The 22612-nt window shown below is 55.1% G+C and overlaps 1 protein-coding gene across 4 annotated transcripts in view; it reads right to left on the bottom strand.

The window, feature by feature from the left end:
* ZBED4 (zinc finger BED-type containing 4) overlaps positions 1 to 22592 on the bottom strand; it is a 37354-nt gene extending 14762 nt beyond the window's left edge. Inside the window, exons 1-3 of one of the 4 annotated variants that reach the window (XM_070053062.1) lie at positions 22410 to 22592; positions 20050 to 20237; positions 13702 to 13820 (exon numbers count right to left, since the gene is read on the bottom strand). The gene's annotated coding sequence lies outside the window, so the exon portion shown is untranslated. Of the gene's footprint in view, positions 1 to 10985; positions 11066 to 13701; positions 13821 to 20049; positions 20238 to 22409 lie in introns of all 4 variants that reach the window. The other 3 variants (XM_051839190.2, XM_051839187.2, XM_051839189.2) reach the window with 3 other exon arrangements.
* Between the last annotated feature and the right edge of the window lie 20 nt (positions 22593 to 22612).

Raw genomic sequence — 22612 nt, 5'->3', positions numbered from 1 at the left:
ACAGCTGGATGCGGGCCAATCCAAAGCCAGGAGCCAGGAGCTTCTTCCGGGTCTCCGGAGTGGGTGCAGGGGCCCAAGGGTTTGGGCCATCTTCTACTGCTTTCCCAGGCCATAGCAGGGAGCTGAATCGGAAACAGAGCAGCCGAGATTCAACCATCGCTACATGGGATGCTTGCGCCACAAGCAGAGGTTTAGCCTACCATGCCACAGAGCCAGCCCCATCGTTCCACTTTCGATTCAGCTCCCTGATAATGGCCTAGGAAAAGCTGAGAGAGACCTGTATGAAGTTCCTGGCTCTGGCCTGGCCCAGCCTTGGCTGTGGTGGCCATCTGGGGAGTGAACCAGCAGATGGAAGATCTCTCTCTGTAATTCTTTCAAATAAATAAACAAATCTTAAAATTAAAAAAAAAAGGTCCCCTTATATTGGATGCTGTATCCCCAGTGTGGTGACAGTAAGAGGCAGTGGCGTCTTGGCCCCTGGTCACACAGAGCGGCTGAGATGTTACGTGGGAGTTCGGTCATCTCACAAGGAAGTCACTGGTCTTTCCATCTGACCGCCCGCTCCGGCCACCGTGCCGTCTGCCGTGAAGCCTCCCCGAGTCCATGCTCTTGAACCACCTCAACTGTGAGCTCAAGAAACCTCTTGGGGCCGGTGCTGTGGCGCAGTGGGTGAGGCTGCCACCTACAGTGCCAGCATCCCACATGGGTGCCAGTTTGAGTCCCGGCTGCTCCACTTCTGATCCAGCTCTCCGCTGTGGCCTGGGATGGCAGTGGAAGATGGCCCAAGTTCTTGGGCCCCTGCACCCACGTGGGAGACTGGGAAGAAGCTCCTGGCTTCGGATTGGCGCAGCTCTGGCCATTGTGTCCATCTGGGGAGTGAACCAGAGGATGGAAGATCTCTCTCTCTCTCTCTCTCTCTCTCTCTACCTCTCCGTAACTCTGCCTTTCAAATAAATAAATCTTTAAGGAAAAAAAAAAAGAAATTTCCTTCAAATCACCCAGCCTCAGGTATTTCGTTATAGCAGTAGGAAACTGATACATATATATATGAAATGTTTTTTTAAAAATAGAGAAAACCAAGAAAAACAAGCAAAAGTCAGATTATAAAAAATGGGCAGCGGCCGGCACCGCGGCTCACTAGGCTAATCCTCCGCCTAGCGGCGCCGGCACACCGGGTTCTAGTCCCGGTTGGGGCGCCGGATTCTGTCCCGGTTGCCCCTCTTCCAGGCCAGCCCTCTGCTGTGGCCAGGGAGTGCAGTGGAGGATGGCCCAGGTGCTTGGGCCCTGCACCCCATGGGAGACCAGGAAAAGCACCTGGCTCCTGGCTCCTGCCATCGGATCAGTGCGGTGCGCCGGCTGCAGCGCGCCGGCTGCGGCGGCCATTGGAGGGTGAACCAACGGCAAAGGAAGACCTTTCTCTCTGTCTCTCTCTCTCTCACTGTCCACTCTGCCTGTCAAAAAAAAAAAAAAAAAAAAAAAAAAAAAAAAAAAAAAGGGCAGCAAGATTTGGGGGGAAAATCAAATATGGTGACTAGGATTATAAATATCTGCAAATCAAACCGCGAGTTCACGCCCACTAAGACGGCTACGACAAGAGACAACCACAAGTGTTGATGAGGGCTGTGGAAATCAGGTTGAATACAGAGAAATGAAAATATATTTTCACACAAAATCTGACACATGAATGCTTGCTAAAAATTGAAACAAAAGGCAATTAACCGATGAGTGGATAAAAAATGTGGTATGGGGCAGGTGTGTGGTGCTTCCTGGGACAGACCGGAGTACCTGGTTCATGTCTCAGCCACTCCGCTTCCAACCAGAGTGCACCCTGGGAGACGGCGGTGATGACTGGAGGATCTGCGTCCTGGCCTAGACTGAGCTCTGGCTCCTGGCTTCGGCCTGGCTCTGCCCTGGCTGTTGGCATTTGCCGAGTGAACCAGAGCAGGGAAGATCTCTCTCCACATGTCTCTTTCAGACAACAAGTATCAGCAGATGAAAACTTCTCTAAATAATGCAAGAGAATTCCCCTAAAAAGGAGGGGAGATGAGACATTAGTGAGTTACGTGGGTGACCAAGAGCCTGGAGAGCAGAAGCTAAGTGCGGGAAGCCAGACCAGAGGATCAGACGTTGTACAACAAATGGACAGGAAGTGTTCGCGACAGGCAATGCAGAGAGGGGCGGGGTGAGGCTGCCAGGAAACAGGAAGGGGAGAGCACAGAGCTTCTCTGAAGTGGAAAGTTCTGGAAGGAGCAGCAGCTGTGACCTCGTGGACATACTTTTTTTTTTTTTTTTTAAAGATTTATTTGAAAGGCAGAGTTACATAAAGAGAGGGGGAAGATAGAGAGGTCTTCCATCTGCTGGTTCATTCATTCATTCATCAGCGCTGGGCTGATCTGAAGCCAGGAGCCAGAGCTTCTTCTGGGTCTCCCATGTGGGTGCAGGGCCCAAGCATTTGGGTCATCTTTGTGCTGCTTTCCCAGGTGCATTAGCAGGGAGCTGGATCAGAAGTGGGGAGCTGGGACTTGAACTGGTGCCCATATGGGATGCCAGCATCTGCTGCTTTGGCCTGGCCCAGTCCCACCCACTGCAGCCATTTGGGGAGTGAACCAGTGATGGAAGACCTTTCTCTCTGTCTCTCCTTCTTTCTGTCTGTAGTTCTGCCTCTCAGATAAATTAAAAATCTTAAAAAAAAAAACCCAAAAAAACAAAAAAGGATCTTACTCTCTGTCTCTCTCAGTAACTCTGTCTTTCAAATAAATCAGTCCTGAATGAAGGGGCCAGCACTGTGGCACGGTAGGCTAAGCTTACACATACAACGCCGGCACCTCACATGGGAGCTGATGAGTCTCGGCGGCTCCACTGGCATCCAGCTCCCTGCTAATGCGCCTGGGAAAGCAGCGGCAGACGGCCCGGTGCCTGGGCCCTGCACCCACATGGGAGACCTGGAAGACGCTCCTGGCTCCTGCCTTTGGCCTGGCCCAGCCCCGGCCGTGACGGCCATTTGGAGAGTGACCAGTGGATGGAAGATTTCTCTGTCTCTCTTTCTCTCTCTGTAACTCTTTCAAGTAAATTAAAAAAAAAAAAAAAAAACAAAAAACAAAAAAACAAAACCTTTTGGGCCAGTGCTGTGGCACAGTAGGTTAACGCCCTGGCCTGAAGTGTCAGCATCCCATGTGGGCGCAGGTTCTAGTCCCAGCTGCTCCACTTCCCATCCAGCTCTCTGCTATGGCCTGGGAAAGCAGTGGAAGATGGCCCAAGTCCTTGGGCCTCTGCACCCACGTGGGAGACCTGGAAGAAGCTCCTGGCTCCTGGCTTCGGATCAGCGCAGCTCCTGCCATTGTGGCCATCTGGGGAGTGAACCAGCGGATGGAAGACCCCTCTCTCCCTCTCTCTCTGCCTCTCCTCTCTCTGTGTAACTCTTTCAAATAAATAAATAAACCCTAAAAAAAAATCTTTAAAGAAAATTAGTGTGCTATAAAATCACTGTGAAAAGGAAAAACCAAGCCGCAGTGACTCCCTTCTAGCCCCACGGAGGCCTGAGCGCCAGCGCTGCCTTTCCGGCCGGCCAGGGAGCAGAGAGGGGCTGCACGAGCTGCAAGGTGGAGAAGCGGAACAGGAAGCAGAGCGGTGGCCACGCAGACCTGGGCAGTGAGCAAGGAGCTCCTCCCGCCGCGCCCCAGTCGCTTCCTCAAGCCCTGAGGGTCTGCAGGACGCGGGACTGCAGGGGAGGAGCCGCGCAGGGCTCAGCGTCTGCAGAGGGCTCCCTGACCATTTCCGGCTGAGTACTGAGGTGCACAGGAATTTGGGCAAAACACTCCAAAGAACCAGTGGGAAAAAGCAGACGGAAGAATCCTAGCGCTCGCACAAGGCTGGAAGCAGTGTTTCCACAACAGGACAGCAGCAGGGACCTCGAATCGTGGGACTTGGCCGTGGCTGCAAGAGCCCCAGATGAAGCTACACGCGGCCTCCAAAGGGGCAACTGACTGCCCACAGTAAACTGCAACACCAGATCCCATATCCAATAAAGCAAGTGCTGTATCAAAAAACAGGTACCTGACATGCAAGGAATGAAAACATGACCCTAATCAGGACAAATACCCATCAACAGAAATAGACCCAGACGCACAGGACAACAGGACAGACAAGGACATCACACACGGGCACCGCCCGCGACCGACATGTGGAGCGCCTGGACGGGTGCCCAGCTCTGGCTCCTACTGCAGCTCCCTGCTAAGGAGACCGTGGAAGCAGCTGCATCTCTGCCATCCAGGTGGACACCGGGCTGAGCTCCCGCCTAGCCCCAGCCGTGTGGACATCTGGGACGTGGGGCAGCGGATGGGAGTTTCCTGTCTCAAACAAGTCCCGTGCATGGAAGTGCACCAAACGATAAAAATGAAAACATGAAGAATGGAAGACATGAAAGGACCCACACAGAATTTCTAGAGATGAAAAACAGTATTTAGAATGAAAAATGCACTGGATGAGGTTAACAGCAGATTTTTTTCATTACTGGGGCCGGTGCTGTGGGGTGGGGGGTTAGGCCTCTGCCTGCGACACTGGCATCCCATATGGGCACCGGTTTGAGTCCCGGCTACTCCACTTCCAACCCAGCTCCCATCTGATGGCCTGGGAAAGCAGAAGATGGCCAGAGTGCTTAGCACCCTGAAAAGACACCCCTGGCTCCTGACTTCAGACCGGCCCAGATCTGGCCGTTGAGTCCATTTGGGGAGTGAACCAGCAGATGGAAGACCTCTCTCTCTGTCTCCCTCTCTGTTTGTAACTCTGCCTCTCAAGTCAATAAACAAATCTTAATGAAAGTCAGAGCTAGAGAGAGGAAGAATCGGAGAGGGAGAGAGGGAGAGCGAGAGAGATTCCCAGATGGCCACCAGGGCCAGCGCTGGGTCAGATTGAAGCCAGCAGCCAAGGGCTTCATCCGGGTGTTCTTGTGGGAGGGCCATCTTCTGCGGCTTTTCCCAGGCATATTATCAAGAAGCTGGAATTGAAGCAGGAACCGACACCCTTATGGGATGCCAAGGTTGTAGGGGGCAGCTATACCGACAATGCCACAATGCTAGTCCTGCTAGCAAATCAAATACTGCCAAAGCTCAATAAACTTGAAGACACAGCAACAGCAACAATCAAGATGAAACAGGGAGAGAAAATGAGTGTAACCCTTTGTGCGCCCAAGCTCAGTGAGGAGGGTAAAGGATGACCTGAGGAGGAAGCGCTGCCAACCGCTTACTCCCACGGCGGCAGCAGCAGGGGAAACCACAACAGGACAAACGGGCAAGCACCTGGCCGGGGGTAAGGACACCAAGCACACAGCGCAGCACCTGCTCTCAGTCTGCAGCTCTGGCTCAAGTGACCGGTTTCTGACCCAGATGGGAGACCTGGGTTGAATTCCTAGCTCCTGGCTCAGCCAGCTCAGCTCAGCTCAGCCCAGTCCTGGCTGCTGTGTCCATCTGGCAAGTGAGCTGGTGGAAGGAAGCTCTCTCTGCTTCTTGAATAAATTGAAAAAGACTTTTTTGAAATAAAATTACTTTAAAAAATGAACAAAGACTTTGAACAGATATTTCCCCAAAGAAAATATAGGGACAATAAGCGCATGAAAAGTACGTAACACACAAAGATGCTCAACACCCCACACATCAGGGGAATGGGAATCAAACTAAGGGTCACCACCCACTACCAGCTAGGAACTAAAGGCGCCACGTGTTGCCAATGATGCTGCTGGTGTGGAAAATGTGACCCAGCCCCTCTGCTCCCAGGCTCACTCAGAGAGCAGGTTCAGGGGCCGGCGCTGTGGCAGAGCCGGTTAGGCTGCCATATGCAGGACCAGCATCCCATATGGGCACTGGTTCCGGCGGAGTTCCGGCGGCTCCGCTTCCAGTCCAGCTCCCTGCTGTGGCCTGGGAAAGCAGCTGCAGATGGCCCAAGTCCTCAGGCCCCTGCACCCACGTGGGAGACCTGGATGAAGCTCCCGGCTCCTGTCTGGTCTGACCCAGCCCTGGCCATTAAAGCCATTTGGAGAGTGAACCAGCAGGTGGCAGATCTATCTGTCTGTCTCTGTCCCTACCCTGCCCTCCGCCTTTCTCTATAACTGCCTTTCAAATAAATAAAATAAATCTTAAAAAAAAAAAAAGCAAGCAGAGATTCAAACTTGTATACCAACATTCACAGCTGCAAAGGAGTGGCAAAACCCAACCACTCATCCAGAGATGAGTAGCAGGTGCTTAGGCTGGCGCTGTGGCGCAGCGGGCCAGGTCTCCTCCTGAGGTGCCGGCATCCCATATGGGTGTCGACCAGAGTCCCAGCTGCTCCTCTTCGGATCCAGCTCTCTGCTTATGACCTGGAAAGCAGTGGAAGATGGCCCCTGCACCCCTGTGAGAGATCCAGAAGAAGCTTCTGGCTTCAGCTCCACCCAGCTCTGGCTGTCGCAGCCACTTGGGGAGCGAACCAGCCCACAGAAGGCCTTTCTGTCTCTCCTTCTTTGTATGTGACTCTACCTCTCAAAGAAATAAATAAAATCTTGGGAAAAAAAAAAAAAAAAGATGACCTTGGGACTCTTGCACCCCAGGCCCAAGTCCTGGCCCTCCTGACTGCAGCTTCCTGCTAATGGAGACCCAAGCGCTGTGGCCCCTGCCACCCACGTGGAACATCTGGACCGAGTTCCTGGCTTCTGGCCAGAACGTGGGCACTCCACAACAGCAAAAGAGACGAGTCAATAAGCACACACACGCTCCATCACTTGGCAGGTGTTGTGGTGCTACTTGGGCCCACATCCCGTGTCAGAGTCCCACCACTGCTTCCAATACAGCTTTCTGCTAATGCACACCCTGGAAGGCAGCAAACAATGGGTAAAACCCCTGGGTCCCCGCAACCCACAAGGGAGACCCAGATGGAGCTCCTGGCTCCTGGCTTCAGCGGGCCCAGTCCTGGCTGTTATGCGCATTTGGGAAGTGAACCAGCAGAAGAAAGTCTGTGTCCATGTCTCTTTCTATAGGCCTTGCAAATAAACTTTGTTTTTTAAAAAAGATTTATTTATTTGAAAGAGTCACACAGAGAGAGGAGAGGCAGAGAGAGAGAGAGAGAGAGAGAAAGGTCTTCCATCCGATGGTTCACTCCCCAATTGGCCACAACAGCTGGAGCTGTGCTGCTCCGAAGCCAGGAGCCTCTTCTGGGTCTCCCACATGGGTGCAGGGGCCCAAGGACTTGGGCCATCTTCTACCGCTCTCCCAGGCCATAGCAGAGAGCTGGATAGGAAGTGGAGCAGCTGGGTCTCAAACCGGTGCCCATATGGGATGCTGGGACTTCAGGCCAGGGTGTTAACTCATTGTGCTATAGTGCCGGACCCAATAAACTTTTTTAAAGTTCTTTAAAAAAAAAAAAAAAAAAAAGAGAGAGAGAGAGAGAGAGCGCGCTTCCATTCGCTGGTTCACTTCTGAAAGGGCCGCTATGGTCAGGGCTGAGCCGGGTTGAAACCAGGAGCCTAAAGCTTCTTCCAAATCTCCTACCTGGGTGCAGGGCCCGGGACTTGGGTCACCTCCCACTGCTTTCCCAGGGCATCAGCAGGGAGCTGGAGGGGAAGTGGAGCAGCTGGGACTCTAACAGGCATCGCAAACAGCAGCTTCACCTGCTCTGCCACAGCACTAGCCTCTAAATATTAAAAAAAAAAAAAAAAAAAAAGGGCCGGTACCACAGCTCACTAGGCTAATCCTCCGCCTGCGGCACCAGCACCCTGGGCTCTAATCCCGGTTGGGAGGCCAGATTCTGTCCTGGTTGCTCCTCTTCCAGTCCTGCTCTCTGCTGTGGCCCGGGAAGACAGTGGAGGATGGCCCAGGTGCTTTGGCCCTGCACCCCATGGCAGACCAGGAGGAAGCACCTGGCTCCTGGCTTCAGATCGGCGCAGCACCGGCCGTAGTGGCCATATAGGGGGTGAACCAACGGAAGGAAAACCTTTCTGTCTCTCTCCCTTTCACTGTCTAGCTCTGCCTGTCAAAACAAAACAAAACAAAAAAAACACACATAAATCCCCTCTCTGTCTCTGCTTCCCTGTAACTCTGCCTTTCAAGTAAATAAATAAATATTTCTTAAAATACATAAATCAAGATAGAAAAATTCTGAAATGAGGCTCCAGATCCCAGAGAAACATTAGAAATAAAAGTAAAACATGATTGCAAGAAAAAAATATGAAGCTGGAAGAAGCCTGAGAACAAAACTCCACAGAAGACAGCGTAAGGACAGAGATGGGCCGTGCTCCACCTGCAGCACCCGCATCCCATACGGGTACCAGTTCGTGTCCCGGCTGCTCCTCTTCTGATGCAGCTCCCTGCGAATGGCCTGGAAAAGCAGCGGAAAACAGCCCAAATGCTTGGGCCCCTGCACCTGTGTGAGAGACCACGCAGCTCCTGGCTCCTGGTTCCAGACAGGCCCAACTCCAGCTGTTGCAGCCATCCGGGGAGTGAACCAGTGGAGGAACAGATCTCTCTCTCTCCCGCTCTCTGTCTGTAACTCTGCCTCTCAAATATATAAATAAATCTTTAAAAAAAGGAGGAAAATACTTTTAATGAAAAGAAATAAAGGGATAAACAAGGACGCCAGAGAGAGGGACCAATTTAAGACAGGGAAGGCCCAACACACACCCAAGGGAGGCCGACAGAGCCGGGACAGAAACAGAAGCTCAAGGCCTCTGGGGAGTGAGCTCTGTGCAGCTGCACCCTGGAGCACGCGTTCACGCTCGCAGGACACAGCATCGCGACGCAGGACAAGGGAGCGCCACCTAAGACGTCGGGAAGCAGCTGTGAACCACGGATTTTACACTTCACACGCACGTGCCGCAGGAAGGACCCAGGAAGTGCTGCCGGCTCGCAGGGACTCGGCACGCCGTGGGCGCTGTGGTCCTTCCCATAAACACTGGAGACCAAGCCCATCCAGCTCCAGCAGGGTGGGGGCGGGTGTGAGCGCTGGGTGAGCCGGGCTGTCTGGGAGAGGACACAGCCAGCGCTGGCTACACCCCTACAGGGCAGAGGCTGAACAGCAGAGACGGGACGACCCCTCTCAGCCACGCAACAGGAGTGAACTGTCATCCTGTGGTGTGTGCGGCAGGAGACGGCGTAGTTCCGAGTGCTCTAACCCTCTCTTCTCCTACTCCTCGAGGAGACAGAGCTCAAGTGAACGTCCCGGCTCCTCCAGTGGAGCAGCCCAGAAGGGGCAGCTTCTCCAGCACCCAGGCTGCTCCCTCGGCCATCACTGCAAGGCCACTAAGGAAGAGGGGCTGCAGGAATGGCTCGGTCCATGCCGGGCCGCAAGGACACCCTGGCTCCCACGCACCAGGCCTCTCACCCTGGAATCCTGTCAGAAGGAGCCAGGAGCCAAGCAAGGGCTCCCACTGCCTGACGTCAGACAATCTGATACAAAGACCATGATAAAAGCAACACTTAAACATGTGTCAAATATGTTTAAACTCAGAAGTTCACATACCAGAGTAAAATCCCAAATGGTCACCTCCAACAGAGGCTAGGAGAATGGTTCCCTATCTCGTCCCCACAGGGCCTGCAGCACCAGACACCATAACCAAATGTCGGAGAGGCTTCCCTTCAGCACCCACCTACCTGGTCTCCACTGGCAAGGACCAGGTTTTTTCCATACCATTTGTGAACTCTTTTCCTAACATAGAGTGAATCACATGAGTACAAAGTTCACTGGAAACAGATCTTAGTAAAAATAAGGCTGGGAATGGGGGGGGGCACAGTGGGGAGAGTCGGCACGCTCCTGCAGTGGCAATTACGAAGTGCAGGAAGCTTGTACTCCTTCAGTAAGAGGTTCCTGGGGAAGAAAAAGAAAGCAGCAGTAACCGAACCAGAGCACCCAATTTTGAAACTGGGTGTGAATTAATACGGGCAGGAATAGAGTAGCTAAGGAGGTGGCTAGCAAGGAGGAGATGGGGTCAGCAGGCCCTCCCTGCTGTACCACCCACACCCCGCCTCTGCACCCGAAAACCACAGCTTCTGTGGTGTCCTGGCTTCGAACCCATGCTGGCCAAAAATAGCCAATATGGCAGCCAGCTGCATTCCCATCACGACCTCTAGCTACTTTACAAGGTCACTTTGATACAATTACCATCCCATCATGCACTTGTTGCCACAACACTTCCAAGATGTCCAAAACGGGCCACATTCAAAGGCGGCACCCAGACTCCACTCCTTATGAATATTCAGTTAACACACCCTACCACCCACTCCCAAGTCCCCTCAAGGGAGGGTCCTGAGCCCTGCTGAGCGAACCCTCTCTCTAAGACTGTGCACTTCTGTATGCAAACAGATCTCTCACAGACCCTGGACCCTGGACCCAGCCGCCCCATGAAGGTCAGGGCACCCACTGAAAAGGCGTCTTCCCAGAGGTCAAATCTGAATCTGATCAAATCTACAGAGGAACTACGAAGACCCAAAAAACACGGGACAGAGGATAATCAGTCCACACCAGAGGGCGCGTGGCCCAGCGCACCACTCACTTTGCACAAGTGTGACTTCCAGGGGCCAGTGGGCGTACAGCCCAGCAGCAGAGACACCTGCATCCCACACCAGAGAGCCCGCGCCACACACAGAGAGCCCACGTCCCACACCACCAGAGAGCCCACGTCACAGAGAGCCCGCGCCACACACAGAGAGCCCACGTCCCACACCACCAGAGAGCCCACGTCCCACACCACCAGAGAGCCCACGTCACAGAGAGCCCGCGCCACACACCAGAGTGCTCGCGTCACACACTAGAGTGCCCACATTGCACACAGAGCCCACGTCCCACACCAGAGGGCCTGCATCCCACATAGAGCCCATGTCACACACAGAGTCCGCATCCCACACCAGAGGGCCCCTGACACACACAGAGCCCACACTGCACACCAGAGTCCATGTCACACACCAGAGGGCCCGCGTACACAGAGAGAGCCCACCCACATCGCACAGCAGAGGGCCCCCGACACTCACAGAGCCCGACTCCAACTCCTGACTTCAGCTTCCACCAGCGCAGCCCGTAGGAGGCACTCGGGTAACTGAGTTCACACCACCTGTGTGTGAGACCCGGCCTGTAATGCTGGCTCCAGGATTCAGCCCCCGTCCAGTCCCAGGCATCTGGGAAGTGAACTGGTCAGAGGGGGCTGTCTCTCTCTCTCCTTCTCTCCTCTCCCTCAGTGTGTGTGTGTCTGTGTGCGTCTCTCCACCTCTCAAATATATAAAACAAGCAAAGAATCTAAAAATGAAGGCTTCTGAGGGGTGGGTAGCTGGCATAACCTGTATGCTAGGAGACTGAAAGGTCACGCACTGGGGCGCCACGCCCCACAGAGAGCCTGGACCACGCTGGCTCCTACAGGTCCTGCCCAGCCTCCTGCCTGTGTGCCTGGGAGGCAGATGATGGCCCCCTACACTTGCGTCTCTGCCACCCACTGGGGGACCCAAACCGAGTTTTAGCCTCCTGGCCCAGCCCTGGTGGTTACGGCATTTTGGAAAGTGAACCAGCGGATGGAAGATCTTTCAAATAAACAAACCTAAAAAAAAAAAGGCGCAGCTTAACTAATGTTTAAGAGATGCTCAGTTCAGTCATAAAACTATAAACACAAATAAGGAAATAAACACCCAGCATAACAGCGGGGCTGGGGTTCTGTTAGCAGGACACAGGCCGACAGGCAGGCCAGGGGCCGGGGCACGGGGCAAGCTCCTGCCACGAACGATGTCGTGATGGACCCATCGGAAGCAACTCACAGGCTACGCATCCGAGTTAGTCCATTTCTGTCTAAGCCATACTTTAATAGAATGTTTAAAAAATGGCTTAAACCACATCTGAGGAGCCAGAGGAACCTGGGCGTGGCGGCACTGGCAGTGCAGAAGCAGAGGGCAGAGCCTGCAACTGGACAGCGCGTGCGGGCCTGGTCACGCTGCAGAGCCAGCAAAATGCCGAGGTCTGACCGGCCTCGCGCCCTGACAGGCTGAAGCCTAATCCCCGTTAGGAGACCTTAAGAAGGGCACCTGTGAGAGGCCAGCGGATTAAAGGGCGTCACGGGAGGGGCTGACTGTGGAGGGCGGTCTGGCCAGGTCCCTCATCGTGTGGCACTCTCGGGACTCTGCCAGCCAGAAGAGCCAGCGCGAAATGGCCCTCAACCTGGACCACACATCCCTCTGCTCTCTGACCCACCCAGTCCGTGACCGTGTCATCAGCAACCCAGAGGGGGCTAAGACAGTTAGGCCACTCTGTGAGACACCACTCCACCCCTCAGCTCCCACTCCTGAACCCCAACGCTGGGCCAGGGACTGCCATGGGCACGTGTGGAATGAACCAGTGGGGATCCCACAGTGGGCGGGAGGACTCTCTATTAGAATTTAACATAGGTCAGGGACGGCGCTGTGGCGTAGTGGGTAAAGCCACTGCCTGCAGTGCCAGCCTCCCATATGGGTGCCAGTTCGAGTCCTGGCTGCTCCACTTCCAATTCAGCTCTCTGCTATGGCCTGGGAAAGCAGTGGAAGATGGCCCAAGTCCTTGGGCCCCTGCACCCACGTGGGAGACCTGGAAGAAGCTCCTGGCTTTGGATCGGCACAGCTCTGGCTGTTGCAGCCAACTGGGGAGTGAATCGGTGGACGGAAGACCTCTCTCTCTCTCTCTCTCTCCCTCTCTCTCTCTCTCTGCCTCTCCTTCCTGTGTAACACTGACTTTCAAATAAATAAATTAATTTAAAATACGAAAGTATTCTTGTAACCTTGACTCACAGGAAAACAAAACTGACCACACTGGGGAAAAGGATGGATCAGGCCCCATTAAAATTAAAAACTTCAGAGAAAAACACAAACCTCTGTTTTCATCAAGAGAATAAGAGAGCACAGTTTGGAGTAAGAGGATGTTTAGAGAAGGGCAAAGTCTTCGTGGCAGGGGCTGGCGCTGTGGCACCGTGGGCTCAGCCGTAGCTGGGATGCCGGCACCCCACACTGGATTCCTGCTACTCACCAGGCAGCAAAGGAGGCGCCAGGCGTTTGGGCCCCTGCCACCCACGAGGGAGACTAGGATGGAGTTCCTGGCTCCAGTTTCAGCCTGGCCCAGCCCTGGCTGTCACGGCACTGAGGGTGGAATCGACCCATCAATCACACTGTCTCTCCCTTCCCCTCTCCCTCTGTTGCTCTGCCTTCCAGATAAGTCCATAAAGCAATCATATAAAAAAGCGTTGTGGGCCACCACTGTGGCACAGCAGGTAAAGCTGCTACCTGTGGCACCAGCATCCCACATGGCCGTTGGTTCAAGTCCCAGCTGCTCCACTTCTGATCCGGCTCCCTAGTAATGCACCTGGGAGAGGAGATGGCCCACGCCCCTGAACCCTGCACCCATGAGGGAGACCTGGAAAAAGCTCCTGGCTCCTGATCGGCCCATCTCTAGCCATTGCGGCCATTTGGGGAGTGAATCAGTGGACAGATCTCTCTGGCCCTGCCCCCGCCCCTCATCACAGCCTTTCAAATAAATAAATCTTTTAAAAAAAAGTACATTAGCAGAAACGTCGTCAGCAGCCGTACGAGTGCCAGCAAGTAGATGGACTGGTGCTCAGCCTCACTCAGTTTCCCATCGTCTATGAGGCCCCCCCACAACACCATGGAGTACCACGGCCTTACTCTGTCTGGGCAGCTGCACCCAAACGCCATGAACCGGGCTGTGCGGAAACAAACTTACTTCTCTCCGTTCCAGAGGCGGGACGCCCGAGGTCAGAGGGCCGGCAGCTGCATTCTGCTGAGGGTCTGCTTCCTGGTTCGGAGGGCACCTTCCCCCAGAACCTCGCTCTGCGGTCTCTCCTGCAAGGGCACAGATCCCAGCCGTCACACTCAGTCTACGGCATCCTAACAGGCAAGACGCTCACAAGAGAAACGCTTGCAGACACAGCCACAAGTGACAGAGAAAGGTTCAGGCAGCATTCATAAAGGAAAAGGCGCTACCGGGCCGATACCCATGGCGCCAAATTCAAGCAATGGAATACCCTGCAGGAGGGAGCATGAAAAACTACCATTACATGCAGCACACAGAACAAGCAACGTGTGATCCCACCTTCAGGAACCAGAGGAAGAAGTTGTTGTCAGGGGTAACTGCTTTTATTTCTTGAATATTTATTTGAAAGGCCAAGAAAGAAAGGGCCATCCACTGGTTCACTCCCCAAATGGCTACAACAGCCAGGGCTGGGCCAGGCGGAAGCCAGGAGGCAGGAGCTCCATCCAGGTCTCCCAGGTGGGTGCAGGGGCCCAGGGACCTGGGCTGTCACCTGCGCATCACCACCCTTCCTGGCAGAAGCTGGATCGGATCATAAACAGCAGCTGGTTGTGGGCGCTGCAGGCTGCCTGACCCCCGCACCACAGCACCCCTCCCCCGAGAAGGAAGGAGGGGACGGAAGAGGTGGTTTCCATCTCTGGGTGCTGGTGGGATGGACCTGGCCTGTCTCACGAGCTGACAATTCAAAAAGACGGGCATCTGCCTGCACGTGCCTCACACTTCACAAAGAAAAGCGTAAAACTGGTAACCTCCTCAGGCACCACAGCTCACACCTGGGCACTGCCTGACACCCACATCCAACTCTGGGCTGCAACGGGGCCCCCACACCCCCTGAGGCCTGCTCCCCGGCGCACGGGGCCCCCACACCCCCTGAGGCCTGCTCCCCGGTGCACAGGGCACGCACAGTACCCACCACAGACACGTCTGCACGGTGTCTGCACGGTGTGTGCAGTTTACCTGTGGTAATTATGGAAGACTTGCACTTTCTGCTTCATGCATTTCTCTACTACTTGACTATTTTTATGCATAAATAAGCATACAGAGCAATGACACTTGAACTCCAGGGAAATGCTGTCATTTATTCTTAGATTTACTCTAAATAAAACAGTTTTCCTACTACACTAGCACTGACTTCAGAAAAAGAAGGCATATCAGTGTTGGTTTTTATGCCACAAACAGATCATTCTCCTGTGGCCTGCTGGTAATTTCACATCTATGTCAACAATTTGGATTTTGTTACTTATCCCAGAACTGGGGGGATGGTACCCCAGCCTTGAGAAGCACATCTGGGTGGTACCCAGAGTCAGCCTTTATTTTATTAAATGTTTTCTCCTTTATTTGAAAGGCAGAGCTAGAGACAGAATCTTCCACTTGCTAGTTCACTCCCCAAATGGCTGCAGCGGCTGGATGGAAGCCAGGAGCCAGGAGCTACATCCGGGTCTCCCACATGAGCCATCCTCTGCTGCTTTCCCAGGCGCATCAGCAGGGAGCGAGATCAGAAGTGAAGCAGCTGGGACTCCAACGGGCAGCTGTACGGGATGCGGGCACCGCGGGTGCTGCACCACAGCACAGGCCCCGGAGCAGCCTTCATGCCATGGCTTGATTCTGTCTCCAGCAAACATGATTACTGTAAAAATGCACTCGGCCTGCTGACACGCAAAGCAGGGCAATCCATGACAAATACAGCAGAGTCCTGGGGCCAGTGCTGTGGCGAAGTGGGGAAAGCCGCCACCTGCAGTGCCGCCCGCCTATATGGCCGCCGGCTCGAGTCCCAGCTGTTCCACTATCAATCCAGCTCTCTGCTGTGGCCTGGGAAAGCAGTGGAAGACGGCCCAAGTCCTCGGGCCCCTGCACCCACGTGGGAGACCCTGAGGAAGCTCCTGGCTCCGGATCAGCACAGCTCCGGCCATTGCAGCCAACTGGGAGTGAACCAGCAGATCGAAGACCTCTCTTTCTCTGTGTAACTCTTTCAAATAAATAAATCTTAAAACAAACAAACAAAAAAGGGCAGATCTCGTCACTCCAGCCCCGGTCTCCCAGGATGGGAGCCAGGGTCACTTGCCCTGCCAATCTCTACAGCTGGCACGCTGTGCTCACACCAGGGACTAACTACACCAGCTAGGAAAATACCACCACACAGACGGAGAGCATCAGCAACCCTAAATTATAACCGTAGACGGAAAGGGGAGGGAGAGGCAGAAATGAGAGCTTCGAAACCAAAATTTTCTGGAAGTCATTTTACATTCTTCTAGTTTCAAAGACAAACACGGGGCGGGCGTCGTGGTGCAGGGAATGAGGCTGCCACTCGGTGGAAGCCGGCATCCCACATCAGAGTGCCCGGCTCAAGTCCTGGCTACTCTGGGCTTCCTTTTCTTTTAAAAGATTTATTTATTTGCTTGAAAGTCAGAGTTACAGAGAGAGAGAGAGAAAGAGATCTTCTATCCACTTGTTCACTCCCCAGGTGGCCACAATAGCTGGGGTCAGAGAAGGCCAAAGCCAGGAGCCAGGAGCTTCTTCCAGGTCTCCCTTGTCGGTGCAGGGCCCAAGCATTTGGGTCATCTCCTGTTGCTTTTCCTGGGCAGCCAGGTCTCAAACTGGTGCCCACCTGGGATGCCGGCACTGCAGGCGGCAGCTTTACCTGCTACACAATGCTGGGCCTTACTCTGGGCTTCTGATCCAGCTTCCTGTTAACGTGCCTGGGAAGGCAGCACACACTAATTCAAGTACGCGGACCCCTGTCACCCCCACGGGAGAGCGGCATGGGGTTCCAGGCTTTGACCTGGCCCAGCCCTGGCCATTATGGCCATCTGGGGAGTGAATCAGCAGATGGAAGCTCTCTCTCTGCAAAAAAAAAAAAAAAAAAAAAAATCTCTGAAAGAGAGATGGAAATAAGGAAACTACCTTTTAATAGTAAAATCAATCAACCAGGGGCTGGCGCTGTGGCTCAGTGGGTTAAAGACGTGGTCTGCAGTACCGACATCCCATATGGGCGCTGGTTGGTGTCCCGGCTGTTCTACTTCTGATCCAGCTCTCTGCTGTAGTCTGGGAAAGCAGATGGCCCAGGCACCTGTGTGGGAGACCTGGAGGAGGCTCCTGCCTCCTGGCTTTGGATTGGTGCAGCTCCGGCCATTGCAACCATCTGGGGAGTGAACCAGCAGATGGAAGACCTCTCTTCCTCTCTGTAACTCCGCCTTTCAAATAAATAACTAAATCTTAAAAACAAACAAAAAACCTGATTGTGTATCAAATTGGGCAACGTTAACCAGAGAAAGAATATTTGTCAAGGAATTTAAAACAGTACTTTATTTATTCCAGGCAGAATTCATACTAAGGACAAAGGAATGTAAAAACAAAACCCCCACACTCTCTGCTGAGTAGTCTGATCATCAGCAGTAATAGATGCAGCTCTGCGTGAATTTTGCGTGACTTTCAGCACAGGGCGGACCCCCCTAACGCCACCCTCAGCATCGGCTGCTCCAGGACCCCCTGAGGACGTGAAGTCGGCAGCTGCTGGAGTCTGTTAGATAACACGTGGCAGTGACTGTGCCACTTTAAAGTCTTTAGATTACTTACAATACCCACACTGTGTCAACAGTCGCTACACTGTATTGTTTAAGTTACCCTTGCTCAGTACAGGCCAAGTCTTTGCCACAGGGTTTTGATCTGCAGTCGGTTGACTCCACGGATACAGAATCCAGACACAGAAGGCCAAGTGTATCCAGATGTTCGGGGCAGTGGTCAAGATGCTGCCTAGGACGCTCACATCCCATACAGGGACACCCAGGCTCGAGTCCCGGCTCTGTTTCCAATGCCAGCGTCCCGCTAATTCCCACCCTGGGAAAAGGCAGGTGAGACCTGGATTGGGCTCCAGGATCCTGACATCAGCCTGGCCCAGCTCCGGCTGTTGCAGGCATTTAGGGAATGAACCGGCAGATGCAAGATTTCTCTGCCTTTCAAAGAAAATAAAAATAAACTTGAAAAAGAGGTTGGATATTTTTAAAGTAAAAAAGAAGTTTCAGGATGAGAAAAAGATACAAAATGTTTATCTTAAACCTTTTTCCTACCCCCATTTAAAAAATTTAATTTGAAAGTGTGTGTGTGGCCTTACATGAGTGAATGAGTGAAATGTGCCAGGTGAGCACACAAGGCGGAATCTCACTCCGGTTTATTCCCCAAGTGCCCACAATAGCTGGGCTGGGCCAGGCTGAAGCCAAGAGGCAGGAGCCCCACCTGTGTCCCCTACATGAGCGGCAGGGTACTTGGGCTGCTGTTGCTGCCTCCCAGGCTTAGTAAGGAGCTGGACTTGAACTGGCACTGTGATATGACAAAATTTCAAGAATCAAAAACATAAATAAAATTTTAAAAATAGATAAATGTAAGTAAGACCACTTAATTTTATTTTGTTAGTTTCATTTCATGTCTTTTAAACTTTAATACATTTATGAATTTTTTCCACATATCTTAATACACTTTCCTAATTAACCTTTCCTAAAGTAGATTTATTATGTCACTGGATACCAAGTATCTATGTTTATTTATTTATTCATTTTTAAAGATTTATTTTTATTTATTTGGAAGACAGAGTTAGAGAGAGAGAGAGGTCTTTCATCCGCCTGCTCACCTCTCAAATGACTGCAACAGCCAGAGCTGAGCTGATGCGAAGCCAGGAGCTTCTTCTAAGTCTCCCACACAGGTGTAAGGGCCAAGGACTTGGGCCATCTTCTACTGCTCTCCCAGGCCATAGAAGAGCGCTGGACAGAAGTGGAGCCGCCGGGACTTGAACCGGTGCTCATATGGGATGCTGGCGCTGCAGGCCGGGGCTTTAACCTGCTGCACCACAGTGCCAGCCCCAAAACCATTTAATTTTAAACTTGTCTTAAAAATATCAGTATCAGGGCCAGTGTTGCTGCGTAGCAGGTAAAGCCACTGCCTGCAATGCCAGCACCCCATGTGGGTGCCAGTTCAAGTCCTGGCTGCTCCACTTCCGATTCCTTCTGATGGCCTGGGAAAGCAGCGGATGATGCTGGGCCCCTGCATCCACAGGAGAGACCTGAAGAAGCTCCTGGCTTTGGTCTCCGCAGAGCCCTGGCTGTTGTGGCCATTTGGGGAGTGAACTGGTGAATGGAGGGCCTCTCTCTCTCTCTGCTCCTCCTTCTCTCTTTCCATTGACTTCTATTCATACTAAGGAAGCACAAAGAAAGCGGGAACAGCAGGGCCGGCACTGTGGGGTAGCGGGTAAAGCCGCCTGCAGTCCAGCATCCCATATGGGCACCGGTTAGAGTCCCGGCTGCTCCACTTCCAATCCAGCTCTCTGCTGCAGCCTGGGAAAGCAGTGGAAGATGGCTCAAGTCCCTGGGCCCCTGCACCCACGTGGGAGACCCGGAGGAAGCTCCTGGCTCCTGGCTTCAGATCCGTGCAGCTCCGGCTGTTGCAGCCAGCTGGGGAGTGAACCAGCGGATGGAAGACCTCTCTCTCTGCCTGCCTCTGCTCTCTGTAACTCTGCTTTTGAAATGAATAAACAAATCCTTTAAAATAATAAAACAGGCCGGCGCCGGGGCTCACTAGGCTAATCCTCCCCCTTGCGGCGCCGGCACACCGGGTTCTAGTCCCGGTTGGGTGCCAGATGTCCCGGTTGCCCCTCTTCCAGGCCAGCCCTCTGCTGTGGCCAGGGAGTGCAGTGGAGGATGGCCCAAGTGCTTGGGCCCTGCACCCCATGGGAGACCAGGAGAAGCACCTGGCTCCTGCCTTCAGATAGCGCGGTGTGCCGGCCACAGCGCGGCGGCCGCGGCGGCCATTGGAGGGTGAACCAACGTCAAAAAGGAAGACCTTTCTCTCTGTTTCTCTCACTGTCCACTCTGCCTGTTAAAAAAAATAATAATAATAATAAAACAAAAAGGGGGGGGGGCAGGCAGCCTTCCTGGGAAGACTCGGATTAATGAATGCGAACAGCCGGAGCCGCCCGGGAGGCACAGCACCCACTGCTTCCCGGGCAGAGACGCCAGCGAGCGCCACTGTGCCGAGGACACCGCAGTGCTGAGACGGGGAGCCCAGAGCCAGAGCCCAGAGCGGGAAAGGGTTAAATTTCAGAACCTGGACCCAGGGCTCTCTCCAAGAGATGTGGTCAGAAACCCCGATAAGGCTCCCTTGGAAACAAGGCACATTCCAAAGCAAGCAAACAGACCGCGGTCAGGTCGGTCGGTCGGTCCGTCGTTGCCTACGCTGTCCCTAAAACGTCAGCGCTGTTGGGATTGCTCTGCTCACCTGCGTGGGTCCGCAGCACCTCCCCTTTGCCTGGGGTCAGGCCGGCCGGGGCCCGGAGCGGCTGGAAGGGTCTCTGTCCTGTCCTTTTACTCGCAGGTCGGTGCGCCAGTCACTGGAGCTCTCCCAGACAGCAAGCAGATGGCCTGCTCTTGGCAGTAGGGCAGGTGCAGCGCAAACCACGAGGTGAGCTGCGATTAGCGGCTGCGCATGAACACTCTGCGAGGCCATGAGGCCGGAGGACACAGCAGTACAGGGCAGCCGGCCCGCAGGGCCAGGGCGCGGGGTCCAACGGCTGACATGGAGGGCAGGCAGCGGCAGCCGTCGGCACGGGAGCCTCAGCCGTTCCTGACGTACACACGCTCGGCTGGGAAGGCCACCAGCCTGACCTGAGCGGAGCGCCCGGCTTCCAGGTGCCAGGCCAGCACTTTCCACGCAGGTCACTTATGCACACTCAAGTCTACCGAGTCCCCGGGGGGCAGGGGCACAGCTGGAGAGAGGGGCTCAGGGCTGAGCTCACAGGGCCCCTTCCCGCGAGGGATTCTCAGCAGGGTCTCCCACAGAAGCAGGCACCCCTCCGCCCTCACTTTTCCATTTCTGTCCCTCCTCTGTGTCCTCCCAGTGTAGGCCCTGCAGGTGGGACAGCGCCAGGCAGAGCAGAGGGGCGAGACTGCACAGCGGCCAGGCCCCCCTCACCCACAGGGAGCCCGGAACCCGAGTGACCAAAAGCGCAGATCAAACAGGCAGTGAGGACGTGATGTGAGCTGTCCCAGGTGAAGAAGGCCAAGGTGGCCAGCAGCATGGGAGGGAAGGGCATGGACGCTGGGCCCAGGAGATGCCCGCAGAGGCCAAGGCTGAAAGGCCGGGGACAAAGCCTGATCAAGTCGCTGACCCTTGGTGAAACACAACATGTAAATAACAATGGATTCCCTCAGCTCCTGAGTTTCAATAATGCCCTGGGAAAAGGGGCGACAGACCCTGGCCCTCTGAGCTGCTCAGGGCTCCCGTCACCCAGCACACAGAGAAGGAAATCAGACCAGAAGCAAAGTCAGGCCAAAGAGAAACAAACGACGCAGATGCAAAACGGAGAGCAGGGAGGCAGGGGCCCTGGTCACCACTGTCTTCAGCCCCAGGCCCACCAGGATCTGGACACACAGGCACAGCCGCACCAACACCCCATCAGTCCTTGCCAAAAACACAGAAGCCAACCAGCTCCCTTGAGAATTCACCTGAAGCTTTCTCCACGGTGTCTGGGAGTTTTCACACGCAAAACACCATCATCCGGGGTAAGCCGGAATTCACTGTCAAGTGGACTAAAAATCTTAGCTGCGGGGCCGGCGCTGTGGCGCAGGGGTAAGGCCGCCTCAGTGATGCGGGCGCCCCACGTGGGTGCTGGACCCAGACCGGGCAGCTCCACTTCCGACCCAGCTCCCTGCTGTGGCCTGGGAAGGCAGTGGAAGATGCCCAATGCTTGGTCTGCACCCACGTGGGAGACCTGGATGCAGCTCCTGGCTCCCCGCTTCTGACCGGCCCACCCGGGGCCACCTGGGGAGTGGACCAAAGGATGGAAAACCTGTCTCTCCCTCTCTCTGTAAACTCTGCTTTTCAAGTATAAATAAATGTGTTTTTTTTTTTTTAATCACAAACCTAAATAAAGTCTTGGCTGCCTTCCGCGCAGGAGGGGGTGTTCTCTGCAACTTTCTGAAGACCCGGGGTCTCCCTGAGCCTGTGCAAACCCTCTCCTAGGAGAGCGCAGGGCACAGGTACCAGCGGCGTGGGAACCCCGGGCGCGCGCGCGGGGCGTGCGGGGCGTGCGGGCAGGGAGCGGCCGGCCCCTGGGACCCTCCCGCGCACCGGCGCAGCCTGCGGGGCCCCAACCAAACCCTCGCGCCCTGCGGAGCCCAGCGCGGCCCCCGCCCTCGCCGGAGCGGCTCGGGGCTCGGGACGGCGCTCGAGGTGACCGCGGGCAGCTCCGGGCACGCCACTTCCCTTTTCCCGGGAGCCGGCGCCGGGGACGCGGGGACCGGGGGCGCACGCAGCCCCGGCCCGCCCCGGCGGCGCGCCCGGAAGCACACAATGAGGCGCCGCTCACCTGCCGCCCGGGGTCCCCTCCCGCGCCAACTCGTGCGCTGCGTGTTTTGTCAACAGCACCCGCGGCCCGGAAGCACCGCGCGCCGCGGGCAGCTGTCAGCCGCGCCGCGCGCGCGGGTCAGGCCCCGGCGGCCGCGCGCGCCCCGACCCCGGCCCGGCCCCCGCCCGGCGCAGACAATGGCGCGGCGGCCCGGCCCCCTCCCGGCCCCGCGCGGTCCGGCCGGCGTGCGGACGCTCGGCGGAGGTGGCCCCGCGCCCCGCCGCGCACTCACCTCAGCCGGGCGCCGGGCCTCGGGCGGCGCGGCTCCGGGGCAGGACGACGGCGGCGCGGGCGGACGCGCTCCCATTCATTAGCCGCGGCTTTGTCTGCCCCCGCGGCCCCTCCCCGCGCCCCGGCCCCGCCGCCGCCGCCCGCGACGCCGCCGGACGCTGCGCCCCTCCCAGGGCCCCGCGCGCGCGCTCGGGGGCGGGGCGG

Source organism: Oryctolagus cuniculus, chromosome 11, assembly GCF_964237555.1.
Source record: "Oryctolagus cuniculus chromosome 11, mOryCun1.1, whole genome shotgun sequence".
NCBI lineage: Eukaryota > Metazoa > Chordata > Mammalia > Lagomorpha > Leporidae > Oryctolagus > Oryctolagus cuniculus.
This window is presented reverse-complemented; position numbering and strand designations above follow the sequence as displayed.